The following is a 16,295-nucleotide window of genomic DNA, read 5'->3' as shown; positions in this document are numbered from 1 at the left end:
AGAGGGGTGGTCAGAGCAAGACTCATGGTAGGTTCTCATAGATATTCCTCACATATCATGTTGCTAAGCGACACTTAGCAATGTGAATCCTTCTCCTTCTGCCATTCAGGTGCATCTTCAATGCACTTTCCTTTTGTCTTCATGATGTGGCATTATCATTTGAAGCGTTACAGGTGTCAGACCTGGCTGGAGGCAAATCGCGGGAAATGTGCAGAATATGAATGACAGGCACTGGCCAGAAATACTTTTATGTCAAGATTCTATATATATGGTTTGGAGGGGTGGGTGGCGAGTGGAGAGGGAGGGAATCTGCAACCCATATTTCGTGTGTGTTGCAGCATGGCCAATAAAGATGCCAAGTTCCTTTAATCTATGCTGTTCATAATAGCAACAATACTGGCTTCAGCCTTAGTAGTAGTATTAGAAGGAGCGGTAACATCTGTTTTAAAGCAGTAACTGAGATAACAAAGTGCCATTTGCATCTCGGAGAGGTTGCCATCCCAGCACCCTCTCATTCCACACACTCAGCCTTTTTCTCACTGTGAGCTAAAGCTGCAAGATGTCTTGGGGCAATGACATGTCATAGAATAATAGAACTGTAGATTTGATAGGGATCACAAGGGTCATCTAGCTCAACCCTCTGCAATGCAGTAATCTTTTGCCCAACCTGGGACTTGAGCCCACGATGCTGAGATTAAGAGTCTCATGCTCTACCAACTAAGCTATGAGATACTTGCCTAAGATGTCTTAGGCTATGGACCACCAGTGCACCACAAGAGCCAACCAACCACAACACTCTGCTGCCTGGGGAAAACAAGGCTGGGCCAAGATGAGCAGCTGTTGAGGTGGACAAGATGGTACCCACACCTGCAGGGCAGCAAGCGGATGCTGGCCAAGCTAGATGGTACACATGGTTCTGTCCTCCCATAGGTTTCCCTGGTTTCCCAGCATCTTCCCCCTGATGTGGCCACTTTGTTCTTCTTATGGCTTTGCAGAGAAAACAAAAGTTGTCACTCTGGCCCATCTGGTGACTGACAGTGCAGTAATCCCGAACACTGTTGAAAGGACAGGTTTTCAAGAATTGACGTTGCCCGTTCCATATGGACACAGGATGTGAGAGAACACTTCATGTGCAAAGGTTAGCTTAGGGCTTTCTCCCCTCACATGTAATGCTGTGTCCGATGTTAGCCCTACTTAAAGCAGACCCATTGAAGTTAATAGACATGGTGGCAAACCGAAGTCTATTAATTTCATCGGGTCTGCTTATTATAGCTTAGTTGGATATGACTGCCTGATGTCAGAGTACATTGTGAGTAACTGGGAGTCTCAATCAGAGAATTAAAACACCTCAGTCCACACGCAGTTATTGATACTGCTTGTCATTCTCCAGTAGTGGTTTGAGTAAGAGAACCCAGGTTCAAATTCCAGCTCAGTCATGAAGCACACCAGGCACTATCTGCCAGCTTGACCTTCCTCACAGGGTTGTTGTGAGAATAAAACGTTAAGCGTGGCATACTTGCCACCTTGGAGGAAATGAGGTATATAAATGTAATAAGTAAATAAGTAATGAATAGCTCAATAGCTCCAGGTCCATTGAAGATCCCTATAATCAGGATTAGGCAAGTGGCCAGGATGTACTGAACCACCACAGAGATCATTATTTGACACATGAGAAGTTACTGGCTCATCTAACTTGAAGAGCAATGGGTCGTTGTGTATGGCTGTTGACCAGAAGGTTGGTGGTTTGAGCAGGACCCCTGCACTGCAGGGGGTGGGGCTAGATGACTCTTGGGATCCCTACCAACTCTACAGTTCTGTGAGTCTATGGTTGTCTACAACTGGCCGCAGCTCTCCAGGGTTTTATGCAGGAGTCTACTTGAAGAAGCCATGGTCCAATTTGAAAAATACAAATATTTAGGTTACAAAACTATAAAAATAAAGAAAAATTAAGTTTGCAAAACAATAATTACCATATGGTTAGGGTAGATCAACATATCAGTGTTCGCTTATCCCCAGTGTAAATATGACATTTCGGCAAAAGTCGGAAATTGAAAGATAACTATAGGATGTACACGAAAATCGATTTCAGATTTGAAATCGTCATTGAAAGAACATATAAGAACAGTTGAAAAATCTCATGCAACAGAAAATGAAAAAAAATTGTTCCCCAGTATACTGTGTATCCCAAGGGAATACATTTTTTTGCATACCTGCAACTGTACATAGATATTCATGCCATGTTCAATGCTATAAAAGTCACTTACATTTATACTCATATTGTACTACTTTGGCTATGTGTTTAATAAAATATTGAATTCTTGCATTGTGAAAAACAAAGATTATGGTGAAAAACATGAATTGCAAAAAAACTAGAGCTTACAGAACAAAACCAACTTCAGATATGAAATGAGCACGTCGAAATTAGGTTGGAACAACTGCAGGTGTCAATGCAACAAAATTTTTGTTCCCCAGTGTTATATATAAAAACCAATGCTCTGAATTGTGTTTGGAAGCTCACAACAGCAAGCAGAGACCTTGGGTTGTTACATGCTCTTGGTGAGCCATGGTATTTCTTTTATACTTTATTTTAAAAACATTAAAATTCTATACTGCTTTTTATTGGCGACAATAATAAAGCACATCACAAGGATCAATGAAACCAAAATCGTCAGTAAAAAAATGTACAATACCAAGGCATCTGGTACAAGAGGTCAGGGATGGAAAAGCAGATGGTCTTTAATTGTCAGTGAAATCACTCTGAAGTAGGTGCCTATCTAATTTCAGTAGGAAGAGCATTCCTCCGTAGTAAGCGCACAATGGAAGAGGACCCTCCTCTGGACTTGGGTATATGGAGATGTGGATCGCATTCCTATACTCTTTAGATGTTTAAAAACAACAACAACAACAACAACAACAACAACAACAACAACAAGTAGCCATTAAAGCCCTAGCCCCTGTGTACCAAATTAAACATATTCAACAAGTTGATCGAAACAATGCTTTTCGGCTGTATTTCTCAGCCAAGGATAATGCCCTGAAAATGCAGCCATTGCCCTCAAAAGTTTCCTGCTATTAAAAACGACGTTGCAGCAAATTTTAAGCAACATCTAAAATAGCTAGCTGGGTAAAAAGATTTGCCGTCTGCCCTTTTATATGCCTGCAACAAGACCTATTGTTTTTTCCTCTGCTAAGCACAAAAGAACTAACGAAGGGACTGTTGAGGAGGTATGACTGGGATGATGTCAGAATATTTCCAGCAAAAGAATGTCAACTCCTCTCTGGCCAGGACCAGGAACTGCCACTTACGTGCTTTTTAACTCCTCCCCAACATTCTTCTTGTCCGGTTCCCACAGACGTGGAGTGGCACTGGAGGTCAGAGTGGACGAATACAAAAGGAGACCCCCTGCTGCCAGACCATCGTGCTGGGCTGTCACTTTGACTAATTCATGACTTCACCTTTAATCTCGCAGATCCATTATGGGTTAAAAAGAGACCCATTTTACAGCTGACAAGATTGAAGGGAGCACAGGCCAGGGTCCAAAAAAGGGGGGTGGGGGTGGGGGATAGAAACTCTTAAAAGTGTGTATAATTGCAACCACCTGCTAAAAATAAACTCCTTTCCCCCCCACCTCCTCCTCCTTCTTCTTCTTTTGCTTTTATTCCTTAGCCAATTGTCTATGCAATATAGAAGACGGCAGCTAAATTTTACTAATTCCAAATCTAGTAGGTATTTTGATAAAGCATATTGTTAAAAGAATAAAAGGAAATTGTGTGTGTGTGTGTGTGTGTGTGTGTGTGTGTGTGTGTGTGTAGAAGAGCATATGGTTTCAGTATCAGAAATAGATAGATAGATAGATATATAGATTGAGGGTGGGGGAGTTTTAAATTGCTCATCATTGTGTCATTGGAGGTTTTGCAATTCCGAGCCAGATCACCATTGGGAGACAGGATTAATGTTAGCTAATAACTTTAAAATACTCATGTCAAGTGTTGGCTAATTAAGTCTACATGAATAAAAGCAGGGCAATAAACACACTTTTATACCAATTATTCTTTTTTTAAAACCCCTCCCAATTACATTTATTTTATTTTATTTTATTTTATTTTATTGTCTGCTTGAAAAATACCGAATATGTTCTAAGAAATAATTAAGCATTCTCTGTGGCGGCTGATGGACAGTGTCTTCAAATATAATTCTATCTAACAATTCTTTTTGTTAATGGGGCAATCAATTCAAATATGTATTTACCAAAGATTTTTGTAAAAACTCCCTTAAGTGAGCCAAATGGTACTTTGTGGTGTTGAAAAGCAAGAGAAATGATATGTGCCAAAGGGGGGGGGGGGAATGAATACATAGTACAAATAATTCAACACTGCAGGCATTTCATACACAGAGCTGCGAATCAGCAGGTGCTGAAAGATCAAGTGATATACATTCATGTGTGAACCAACTCTTTCTGTGCCAAGAAATATATATTTAGATGTAACAATTCCCTGCACTTGTGCAATTTTGCAAACCATGACATTAAACCAGCACTGAAGCAGCTACCTGAGCAAGTATTTAGGATCAGGGCTGTGCTTCTTACTGACTGTTCTATGATGGTCTGACTTTCTCATTTTAAATAACCAAGGATAATGAATATGGACATACTGTATTAAAAACATTTCCCCCCTTAAAGCTCTGAAATGAATGATAGTCATACAAGAGGTCTTTGCATGTGCTCTATGAATCAGGAACCTATGAATTTAATTGCATGTGTGTTAGGAAAATGTCATTACTGTTAAATCATATAATTTAGTTTTAGCCTCATTAATATTATATCCTGAAACATTTCCAAACCATTGTTTTGATAAGATGCCTCATAGATTATACTGGCTCGGTTAAAGTACTCGTGTTTGCTGAGATGGCTGAATTCCACTGCCCAGTCTAAGCTATAATTAATCTATGAAAACTTACCGGTAATTATAGGTTGGTTCCCTTCCTCACGTGCTTCTAGTTCACAGGATGTCCTGATGAGACAATGGATTCTGCACTGGATGGAGGTGTGTGATCAGTTTTAAATGGGATTGCATAAAGAAACAAGCTTGCAGTTTTGAGGTTCTTCTGGACTCAGTGTTATATATGGGAATGCACGACGCATTGGTGGCTAGCAATGCCTTCTACTAGCTTAGGTTGGTTTGGCAGATGCAACCCTATATAAAGAGATTAAACTTTGCTTCGGTTACTATGCACTATTGTAGTGGTAGACACCTGACTTTCAAATTTCAGAAGCACCCCGTGCAATGCCAACCGCCCCGCTTCCCACCTCTCGCCTTCTGTTCTAAGTCATTGTAGTGGCACCCTGACAGCTTGGTATCCAGTGCATGTGAACCAGTTGCGCTCCCCTAAATCCACTTCTGCACTATTGACATCCCCACTGTGGAAGGACGTGTGGACCCAGAACTGGTCTCCACAGTCACTGTTAGACTGTGTTCAAGGAAGACAATCTTACTTGGCTACGAGTTATGGAAGAAAGAGAAGGAGAAGATCTATGTGGGACTGCCTTTGAAAATGGTTAGGAAACTTCAGCTGGTGCAACATTTCTCTGATGAAAATTGGGATGTCCTGAGGAAAAGCAGGACATTCCAGGATCAAATCAGAAACTGGGATGGCTTTTGTAAATCCAGGACTGTCCCCGGAAAACAGAGACACTTGGAGGGTCTGCCTTGAAAACATTTGTATTCTGAATAACAGGAATAGCAACAAAATGGTCAGAATACTGATAATAGCATCTTGCTGGCACGATATGCTCCGTCTCAGCATGTGCTACCACTCACCTTTTTGAGTTTTGCCATGGGCAGGGATTTGAAGTGAGCCAGGAGCTGAAGTAGTCAGGATCAAAGGGCAGGTCAGAACCAGAGGACAAAAGAGGAGGCAAGAACAAAAAATAACTGAAGATACAGGACCACCCCAGAGCTCAGGGAAAACATGCTGCTCAAGCAAGGCTCACCTGGAACATGAAGCCCTTCAGAATCCTTCCTGCCAAGAAGGATCCAACCTGGGTTAGTGGTGTCACTTCAGAGCTGGAAGATTCTTCATTGAGAAGAATTTGCACTTGCAGTTCAGTGCTTAAGCACTCAGGGCTTCCACATACGAATTTCAGAGCAAGGAAACAGTCATACACACCTCTGCCTCTTAAACTCTCCACGCCATGGATTTTTCCTTCATTAGCAGAATAACTTTTAAGAGCTGGAGTTCCAAAGAAGAACAATAGCCCCGCCTTCCCAACTGCACACAGTGAAGAACCACTGTCGTTCTTCAGCTTCTGCTGTAGGAATATAAAAAGCTGCCTTATACCAACTCAGACCATCAGTCCATCCAGTTCAAAATTGTCTTACGATGACTGGCAGTGGTTCTTTCCAGCCCTACCTGGATATGTCAGGGACTGAATCTGGGACTATCTGCATGCAAAGCCAATGCTCCACCTACAAAGGTGTGGGCTGGGACTAGGCATCATTACCAGTAAATATGGAAACAGTAAACATTTGCCATGGAAGAATAATAATTCAGCCAAGCTGCAGCAGATTGGTTGGCAGACTACGGAGGTCCTGGAGACATGTGCTTTTATCTGACACTCCTAATCTATTATGGCCCTCTTTATTTATAAAACTACCCTTCACCATGTTACTGTGATGCATTTTTTTTAGACTGCCAAATGATTATCTCAGAGATGAAATAAATGAATACCATGAATGAATAATAATGAATTTTGCAAACCAAGTAATGACAAGGAACAGCAGATGCCCATCTCTTATATTAATGCTGATTCCAGCCCCTTTTATATTCCAATTTGGCTGAGGAAAGTGGAGCAGAATGCCGTTATAGAAAGCCGCTGAATGAACCACAAAGGATGAAGATCACAGCATCATGTACAACCCGATGACACTGTTTTAATATCAGTGTAAATTTACATCTCTAGTACTTCTTTTTTTCAAAAACACCACAGCGGATTGTTTCATGGGCTGTTTGTGAAGGCAATTTCCTTACTCGTATAACATAACTCACAAAACCACAAACACGCAGGCAGTGCATGCCTATATTGGTTCACTCAAAAGTTACTCCCGGTCTGTTCAGTTGTTACTCATTCCTAGGAAAGCGTGTTAGGATTACAACCATAGGCACTTGGGTTTGGCAACAGGTTTAATTATTCTGGACTAGTCCATGTCAATGATAACTTTGTGCAACAAGGGGAAAGCAGGCTGTTGCTTCTGAAGCAGCTCTCCACCTCCTCCAGATTGTCCGAGTCTATCTTGCAAAAGAGAGCTCATGTGCTGTTCTGTCAAGTAGAAATTCCCAGCACAGCATCTGTCTGCAAGGCGACTTCTAGGAACAGTTGGTTTGTAGCCTTTGGGAGCTGCTGCCTCCCTGTCTTTGTCATGCAGTTTGGGATGATGATGAGTTGCCTTGTCACTTGGCAAACTGCTTCTATTTGGTTGCCATTCCAGAGATGGGCGGGGGGAGCCTTTGTTGTTTGCAATGCACTTTTCCTTAAGTACCTCCTGTGAGCTCTCTATATGAATTCTTTATAGATGAAATAATTAGAATTTCCTAGTGTCCCTATATGTGGTTCCCCTTTTATCCACCTGTGAAAAGTGCAACTTTTTTGTATATTCAGATCCCTGTGTCCTGTAACTCACCACCACCACCAACAGAAAGCTCTTCTGTAATCTTTGACAAACTCTTCTCTTCCCTATCCTTTCCTCTTCTTTTTGTTTGGTTTGGTTTTAGTTCATGAGTCTATAAGCTAAATCTAGATGAGCGAGATCAATAATGCTGAGAGATATTTGAAATGAAGCATATGGCCCATTGAATATGCATGCAAGAATACACAGGGAGTGAACCTTTCGTTCTGGGAGAGAAGTGAATATCTGAAAAGTTTCCAAGGCAAAGTTGCGATACTGGACTATCTCTGCTGTAATGGCTAATAAACGAGAAACACAGCTAACAACAAAACTCTGAGGCTTTGGAAAGCTGGCAATGTATTGAAAAGCATCACATGAGCTTAACAAAGCTCTCTCCTTGGGGAAGAACCCTATAGTAAATAATTTACGCAAAGCTAATAATAATAATGATGATGACGATAATAATAATAATAATAATAATAATAATAATAATAAAAAATAAAAAATGCACCAGAACAATATATGTGAATGTAGGAAATATTTTGCATTGTGGCTGGTCCTAAGAGAGGAGGAAGAGCTGTTCTGTAGTTTGTTACTCTGTAGTTCAATATGTGCTTGGAGGTTTCAGATACTGGGGGTTTCTGTTTTGCGCTTAATCTGCACACAGCCCAAGGGGGAGGGGGGCAACCTGCCGTTGTAGGAGAGAAAAGAGACTGTGCTGCTGAATAGGAGCGATTGGGCATAAAGTAGTAAAGATGAGGGCCTAGAAGGGAGGGTAAGACAAGTGGGAGGTGAGAGACAAAAGAGAGGAGAGGAATTTCTTTCACAGAAAGGAGAAACTGTGTCATTCAGTGCGATTCCTGGAATAGAATCTTTAATGGGTAAAGGAATGGCAGAGACAGGACCAAAAAACGAAACAAAAAAAAAAAAATCAACTCACTGCCCTTAAAAGTTCAGTTGGCCTGAAGCTTGATAGAGTTTCCTGTTTCTTTTTGTTTTGTTAATTTTATGCCCTTTTTATTATTAAAGAAAAAGTCCTTCTAAAAAACCCTGAATTTAGCCACATTGCTATATAGGATTGAGGGAAAACAACAGAGTATTCTGAACATTATCATCCCATATTTGCGATTTGTGAGCAATCTTTAAAACCGGATTCTTTTAAAGCCTTCTCTTCCCCCTTTGTTGTGTTTACATTTTTCACTATAGGAACTATAATAGGGTGTACTATCTTCAAGTCCTTTACAGAGGAAGCAACCATCTTCTAATCCTATTACCAGGAGAGGGGTGTGTGGTAGGAGTAAAAAAGAAGATGCTTCATTACAGCACATAATAGCCCTGGATAAATAAGTCAAAATCAGCCTATACACACATCATAATGAAGTCCTGTGGCTGTACCATTTTGTGAAAGGCAAAATAATATGCAAATAGATTCTTGCGCACAGTCGCATTACCCACATGAAAAGAAGAGTTTGTTGCGGCTCTTCTTGAAGTGAGATGATTTCCAATTAAAAACAAACAAGCTAGGAAGCATGTGGTACTAACCACCGGAATGCAGAAACAAGAATGATTTTGGGGGGCACAAAAATCGATTTCTGAATCTTAAACCAGAGCTAGATTTACAGCTGCAAGGGATAAATGAGTGATTGGTGCTTTCATTCAGGGTTTTTGCGGGGAAGGCTGCATTTGCAAGAGAATGTGGGGTGTGCAAGGATCTTCTTCGACCCATACTTACGGTGCAACCATGTGAATAATAAAGGGAGCAGGGAAACTGCTTGCAATATTAACAAAGTAGGTTATTTGCTCAGATTGATAGCTATAATAAAGCTGATGTTTTGTGTAAGCAGCTAAAACGTCTCTACATTTGTGGCTGGGGTTGCATGCGAACTACTTAGAATGGAATACTGTGATTCTACTCAAATTATTTTTATAGCATATTACTGTGGTTGAAATATGGACAATGCACACACCAGGTTTTATAAGAAAAAGCAGCTCAAAAGATAACTGTTGAATACATCAAACAACATTGGCTGCAAAGACAATCACGCTTTAGATTTATTGTGGAACCATTATCCAAATTCTGCTGGTTTCAGATTCTAGAGACAAGCAACACTGCACGGCCCTCCACAAACAGTAAGGCATTTCGGCAGAATTAATGCAACATATTGAGGAAACTCTTACTGGAGTACAACATGAATACATGCTACACCATAAGCACAATATCCTGAAAAAGCTGAAATTTTAGATGCAGCAAGGCATGACTGTATACAGCTAGTTACCCAACTGAGTGAAGTCTACTAGTGGTGTATTTCCCCCCTCTTCTGTACTTGGGACCCCTGCCCCCCAATTCTGCAGTCCAGGCAGGCAGCAAAACCAGGAGTTCCTGGCAGGTTGTCAAACATGGCTGGTGGGCTGCTTTTGGCTTCTATTTGGAAAGGTGGTAGGTCGTAACTTGTGCTTTTCTCAGGCAAAAATCGTGAAATTGGAAAACATCCTTCTGCTCATGAAGAAGGTCTTCTACTTTCAGGTGGGCACTGCTGGACCTAGCCAAATATCTTTTGCATTTTTCATCTCCCCTTTGAGAATGGTTGCAGAGATCAAGGTGTTGTACTGATGAAGAAGAACATACCAGGACTCATCAGCCCTGTTCAGACATTTAGCCTGATCATGAGAAGATTAAATGTGTAAAGGGATGGACACACATGCACAACCTCATTCCAACTTCTCTGTTTATTGGGCGTACTCCTCCCCTCAAACCTTCATACTTGAAGCCCAAAGGTCTGAAAGGGCCTCTAACCACCTCCAGCTAACTTGGGGGAGAGGGAGGCTCCATGCAATTAGAACCCCACAAAATTAGGAGCCCACATGTGCAGGGACATTGTGGGGAGGCATGCTTGCATGTCTCTACCCCATTCCATATTCTTAACTCTTGAAAAGAGTCTGAATATGGTTATTGAGATATCTCAATCTTTAAGCCATGTTACTTATTTTGTTGTGTTTTCTTGCCCTTCTTGGTAGTGGCATGGAGCCTTGGGTTAAGGACTTGGAATGCATATTCCAGAATACATTTTGATATATCAGCATTCAAGGGTGACATCACATAGACAGCTGTTATACTTCACTGAAAAACACAATGTTAAACCAAGGTTCTTTTCTTGGCTTATCACCTGTGGCCCGTTTGAACAAAACAAACTGCAGTCCCCAGTTCACACATAAGTCTAAGCTTGTTTGCTTGTTTGCGTGTGTAAAGTGAGAGCAGTAATTAACTATGGTTTGCCATGATTTACAAACTGTAGTTTACATTTTTCCTTTGAGAATGTTAAGCTGGCATTCTTGCTTGAAATGTACAGTAGAAATGGATGGAGTTCATGCTTGAAATTCATCTATCATCCACACCATAGGTGGTATTCAACTCACTTTTACTCAGAGTAGATTTATTAAAATTAGTGGACCTTAGTCATGTTCATTCATCTCAATGGGTCTACTATGTGTAAAAGTGAGTTGAATACAATCCCATGCATTAAAACCCTCTTATACCGCTTGAACAGTTCTGGGGAGTCCTGGGAACTGTAGCCTGTTAATGGTGCTGGGAACTATACTTCTGTGAGGTCAGCACTACGGTTCTCAGGGTTCTCAGTGACAAAAGTGGTATAAGAGTGCTTTCAGATCTATGGTGTGGATGTGACTGTAGACTTTTCTGTTAGTGAATGCCAATATACATTCTGATATTTCAGTATTAAAGGGAAATACCACATGTGTCTTATTTTAGAAGTTTTCATCCAAATGCCTCAGTGTTCGGGGAGATATTACAGTACTACCTTTTACATCTTTTCTGAATCCTTGGAAAACAGATGTTGGGGCTAGAGAATGTTGTCCTGAGCTTGCACTCCCAATGAACTGGCTAAACCAAAGAGTGTGTTTTGCTCAGCCAATAATTCCCCCCCCCCCCCCATGTTCCAGTTTGCGGACTGAACTATAAGTTAAGTTCTTGTCCAATAGTTTGAGCCCACAGCTACACACAGCTCTGGGCCTTATTAACTGACTCCAAATATGCTTGGAATTTGAAAGAAAAATCTCAAGTTTTTCTTAATTGGCCATGTTGAGCTATGTAGTCAGCTTATTCTTGTCAAACCCTGGGCTCCATTGTGAAGGAAACCTCTTGACAACAAAACAGACTTTTTGAAGTCTTAAGCATTGTTCACATGAGCAAGGGCTCACAGGATTAGGCCCAATATCACCCAATATGAATAAAACATAAGGCTCATTATACCTTTTGATGTTTGTATGGTTCCTCTCTTAAAATAGTCTAGAAGCTGTGCTTCACTTGCCAGAGTTAAAATCTCATTTTAGCTGCAGTAGCAGAATCTGTGTACTTATGATTGCAGGCTGTGCTTTATATCCTTGAATCCCGGATTCGATAGAAACTACATAAACAAAGCTAAGAAACCTCTAAAGCAGATGGACAACGATAAAATGTGGGACACATTTGTTATAAGTTACAAATCATCATGACTTTTGTCATGGAAAAGTCTTCCAATCGATTAGTTTTGTGTATGGTGCTCCTGAATATGCAGGAAAATGCATGAAGAGTCCAGTCCTATCACATGTCTGCTCAGAAATAAGCCCTAGTGAGTTCAGTTGAACTTACTCCAGTCTAAGTATATTTAGGATTGCAGCTTAAGTGATAGGAGGCAGTGAGGGCAGGATCAATCATTAATAGCACAATGCTATGCATGTCTACTTGAAAGTAAGTTCCACTGAATTCAGGCATGCGAATATAAGATTGCAGCCTAAGATGCAAACAAGGGGTTCCTAAAACAGCGTTTGCATCATAATAATAATGCCGAAGCTGGGCATTTGCTGGGGGAAAGTCATCAGGTGTTTAGCTGGTGATATATTGCAAAGTCACATATCACCAAACCCTACTGTTTTAGTTCCATCCTTGTTTCAGACATCATGATATATCAGTATATCACAATGCTTAGCTAGTGATATATCGCAATGTTGAAAACCAGATATTGGGCAGCCCTACTCCGCACTGCTGCATTTTGTTGAAAGTCTCACTTGTACCTGCATCTTTCTAGAAGAGCACTCACTCATCTGTTATTGACCTTGAGCGAACTTTAAGCAGAAAGAACAACAAGTAATGAAAAAAGAAAAGAAAAGAAAACAATGTGAAGCTTTTGTAAGATCTTATATAACTAGCTCAGCTATATCAGGAACTTGTTGTTGGTTTTAATTATATATTTAAGGGTGAACTTCTTAAGCATTATGCCACCTCCATGCCACCTCCTTCTGACTTCTAAATGAGCTGATTTAATGAACCGCTCCTGGGGTACAGTTTTCATTCATTCCTCCATTTGACTCTGTTGTGCGTCGGATACTTACTTATTTGCTTCCTTTAGCTTTATTAATTGCTAGCAGCATATGTGGTTGTGCTGCTGAAGAAAAATCACACTGTCAAATATAACTTCCACGGAAAATGTGATATGTGTGAACTAGGATTTTTATTGTTGCCGCTATTTGGTATGATGAACCTATGAAATGAACTTCCCTTGTGAAAAAATAATGATCCAAGCACAGTGAACTTAATGAGGATGTATGCATGTGCCTCCCCCAACCCAGCAAAAATATCAAACCTATGTTTGCAAAGGTGCATCTGTAAAAGAAGCAAGTTCACTATTTTGCAAGTCCATTTAAAATATTGTGAAAGAAAGCCAAGGGGTTGTTGCTATGAGACCTGAGTAGGTGGTCAATGTTAAAATTAGACTTCTGCCTACTCCCTATAAGTATTGAATAACAGTTCATTAGTTTTATTCTCTAAGAGTTGATAGATTTGGATTTCTGTTCTATTTGTTTTCCCTCTTTTGTGTTGTATTTCTTAGGAATCTTTTATCATCTTTTTACTGAGAAGTTGATGTGCTCTTGTTTCTCGTTCGCCGCTTAGAGTCTGTATGTAGCCTGATCATGTAGTACCCCACTTTTTGGATCAGTCAGAGTGCTGTGTTTTTTCACCTGGGTAATCTAAGACAATTAATACCCTTTTTAGTACATTGGCTGTGCAAATGTCGCTGATCCTCTGCGTGTATCATTTGCTATGCTATTTGTTACAGAAGACCTTTGCTCTGCTAAATTCCATGCCTAGGTTCAGTCTTACCCAACCTGGTGCTCCCCCACATGTTGTTGAATGCCAACTTCCATCAGCCCCAGGCAGCATGGTCCATTGGTAGGAATGATGGGAGTTGTAGTCCCACACATCTGGAGGGCACCAGGTTGGACAAGGTTGCCCTACTCAATTAATTGCTCAAACGTTTTATGAAACTAACACACACACACACACATTTTCAATAGTTGTGTAGACTGAGGAGCTGTGTCCACTGGACAGTGGTGTATTATGGCCAGACAAGCTCTTGGATGCTGTGTTACATTGAGAACTCAGAATGGATATACTTTCCCCCCAGTCACTCCAGAATGCTTGGGAGTAACAACAATAGAAACTCAGGTAGGATGTATACTGCAGATCAGGAAAGGTACCATTAGGGCCAAGAGAATGCCAGCATAGTTCATGAGTTGCATCAAGGAAGCTCTCAAAGGCAGGGCTTCAAAAATGGAAGAATTTACAGAACACGTCACTATAAACATTAAAGCTAATAAAAATATTTAAACACATTAGGAGCAGGATAATGTCTAGGGAGATGGTAAAAAGGAGGCAAGGGAGTAAGGTAATTGCAGTGAGACTGAACGAGTTATTTACATATTTCATCACGGAAGATAACTTTCTCAGGAAGGTAGTCTGAGGAAACGGTACAAAGTCACTCGGTCTGGTGGTATTCAGTGAAGAGTATAAAAGAATTTAATTTACTGATCTTCTAGCAAAGATATAGTACTTGTTTGTAAGTTCAGCCTCCATATCTGAGAACCATAAATAGAACACTTAAAAAAAAACCAAAAAAGGAATCCAGGGAGGATCTGGGAAATTAGAGGTTGGTTGTTTAACATCTACTCTGAGAAAAGTGGTGGAGAGCATTATTAAAATTAGAATTGCCAGACTTATATAAGTCCTGCTGGAGAAGTACCATCATGGCTTCAGCATGGGTAGGTCTTGTCTAACTAACTTTCAGAGTTGTTTGAGAGTGTCAGTAAGCACGTGGATTGGGGTGATCCAGTACACACTGTGTACTTAGACTTTCAGAAAGCTTTCCCTCACCAAAGAATTCTGGGTAAGCGTACCAGTAATGAGATAAGAGGACAGATCTTCTTATGGGTCAGTAATTGGTTAAAGGAAGAAAGTACTGGTAAACTGGAAAGTAGGAAGAAACGGACAGTTCTCACAATGGAGGGATGAAAGAAATAGGGTCTTTCAAGGATCAGTATTGGGTCATGTACTTTTTACCTTGTTCATAACCTGGAGATAGGGGTGTGCAGTGAGGTGACAGAGTTTGCTGATAGCACCAAATCGTTCAGGGTACTGTAGTAAGAACAACAAGGGATTGCAAGGAGCTCCAAAATAGATAAATAAATCTCTCCAAACAAGGTGAAAGGGGATTGAAGCAGCATATGTGATTCAGTGTATGCAAGTGTAATGGTGACGCACACTGAGGCAAAAAAATAAAAATAAAATCCTAATTTCACATATACGATTGTGAGGTCATGGAAATGAGTGCTGCTGGTGCATAACTCCACGAAAATGTTGGCCCAGCATGTGGCAGCTGTGTAAAGGGCAAATTCCCTATAGCACTTGATGATGCCGTGGCTTATGGGATTGTATCATTATAATTGCTTCATGCCACAGCTATGGGCAGTTGTATAGTGTAGAAAGAACTGGGGGCTGGGGTGGGGGAGGTAGCGCATCTCCAGAATTTTTTTCAGAGCAGGAGCAATTACGTAACCAACTTGCTTTCCTCTCGCAATTGAATGTGACAAGGAGGCTTTCAGGGTTGACGGTTTTGCTGTTATTTTCTTACCCACCCTTCACCAAAAGGTCCAGGGTGGGTTGCAATATGTAACCCACCAACAGTACAATATTGTGTACTGTTTCAAGTTTTGCTATTGTTTGTGATGGATTAGCATGGAGGAAGTCAGAGAATGGGGATAATAATACAGCAGAGCCTAGATACGCCTTTCTTTTGATGGACTTCCAATTTAAATGGATTGCATTTATAACAAAAAGCTACAGGTTGCATTTCGGGTGGTTGAAGATATTTTGCTTATTGTCTTTTACAAGTTGACTGAAGGCTAGCGGAAGTAAGCATCACTTTATGCATAAGTTTGAAGTCATGCCATGTGGTTGAACAGAGATGTTGTCCCAGGTTCTCCCAGCCCAATTCCTACATGCTAGTTCCACCCTTTATTAGCTTAATATACTATTACTGTCAGCTGAGCCTAATAAACTGGGTATTATTCTATGTACTGCTGCTCTTTAGGAGGTATATATAATGGATCACCACTGCTCCCTTATCTGAGGTATTACTATGGGATATCATGGGGCTGTCATGATGAGCTTCTGCAAAAATTTCCACTGGCTATGGGATCTTTAATAAGCTATATTCTAGGCAGTTGGTCAGAAAAAAGACAATAAGATGCTGGAAGATGCAGAACTGCCATATCCTACTGCCAATCTGGCCTGATTTCTTTTC

At 40.7% G+C, this 16,295-nt stretch overlaps 1 long non-coding RNA gene across 6 annotated transcripts in view; it reads left to right on the top strand.

Annotated features, from left to right (window-relative positions):
• LOC310842998 overlaps positions 1-16,295 on the top strand; it is a 346,703-nt gene that overhangs the window by 65,896 nt on the left and 264,512 nt on the right. The gene's annotated exons all lie outside the window — the stretch shown is intronic.

This window comes from Podarcis gaigeae (genome assembly GCF_964106915.1).
Source record: "Podarcis gaigeae genome assembly, chromosome: 4".
Taxonomy (NCBI): Eukaryota; Metazoa; Chordata; class Lepidosauria; order Squamata; family Lacertidae; genus Podarcis; species Podarcis gaigeae.
Note: the sequence above shows the minus strand (reverse complement) of the source record. Positions and strands in the feature narration are given on the sequence as shown.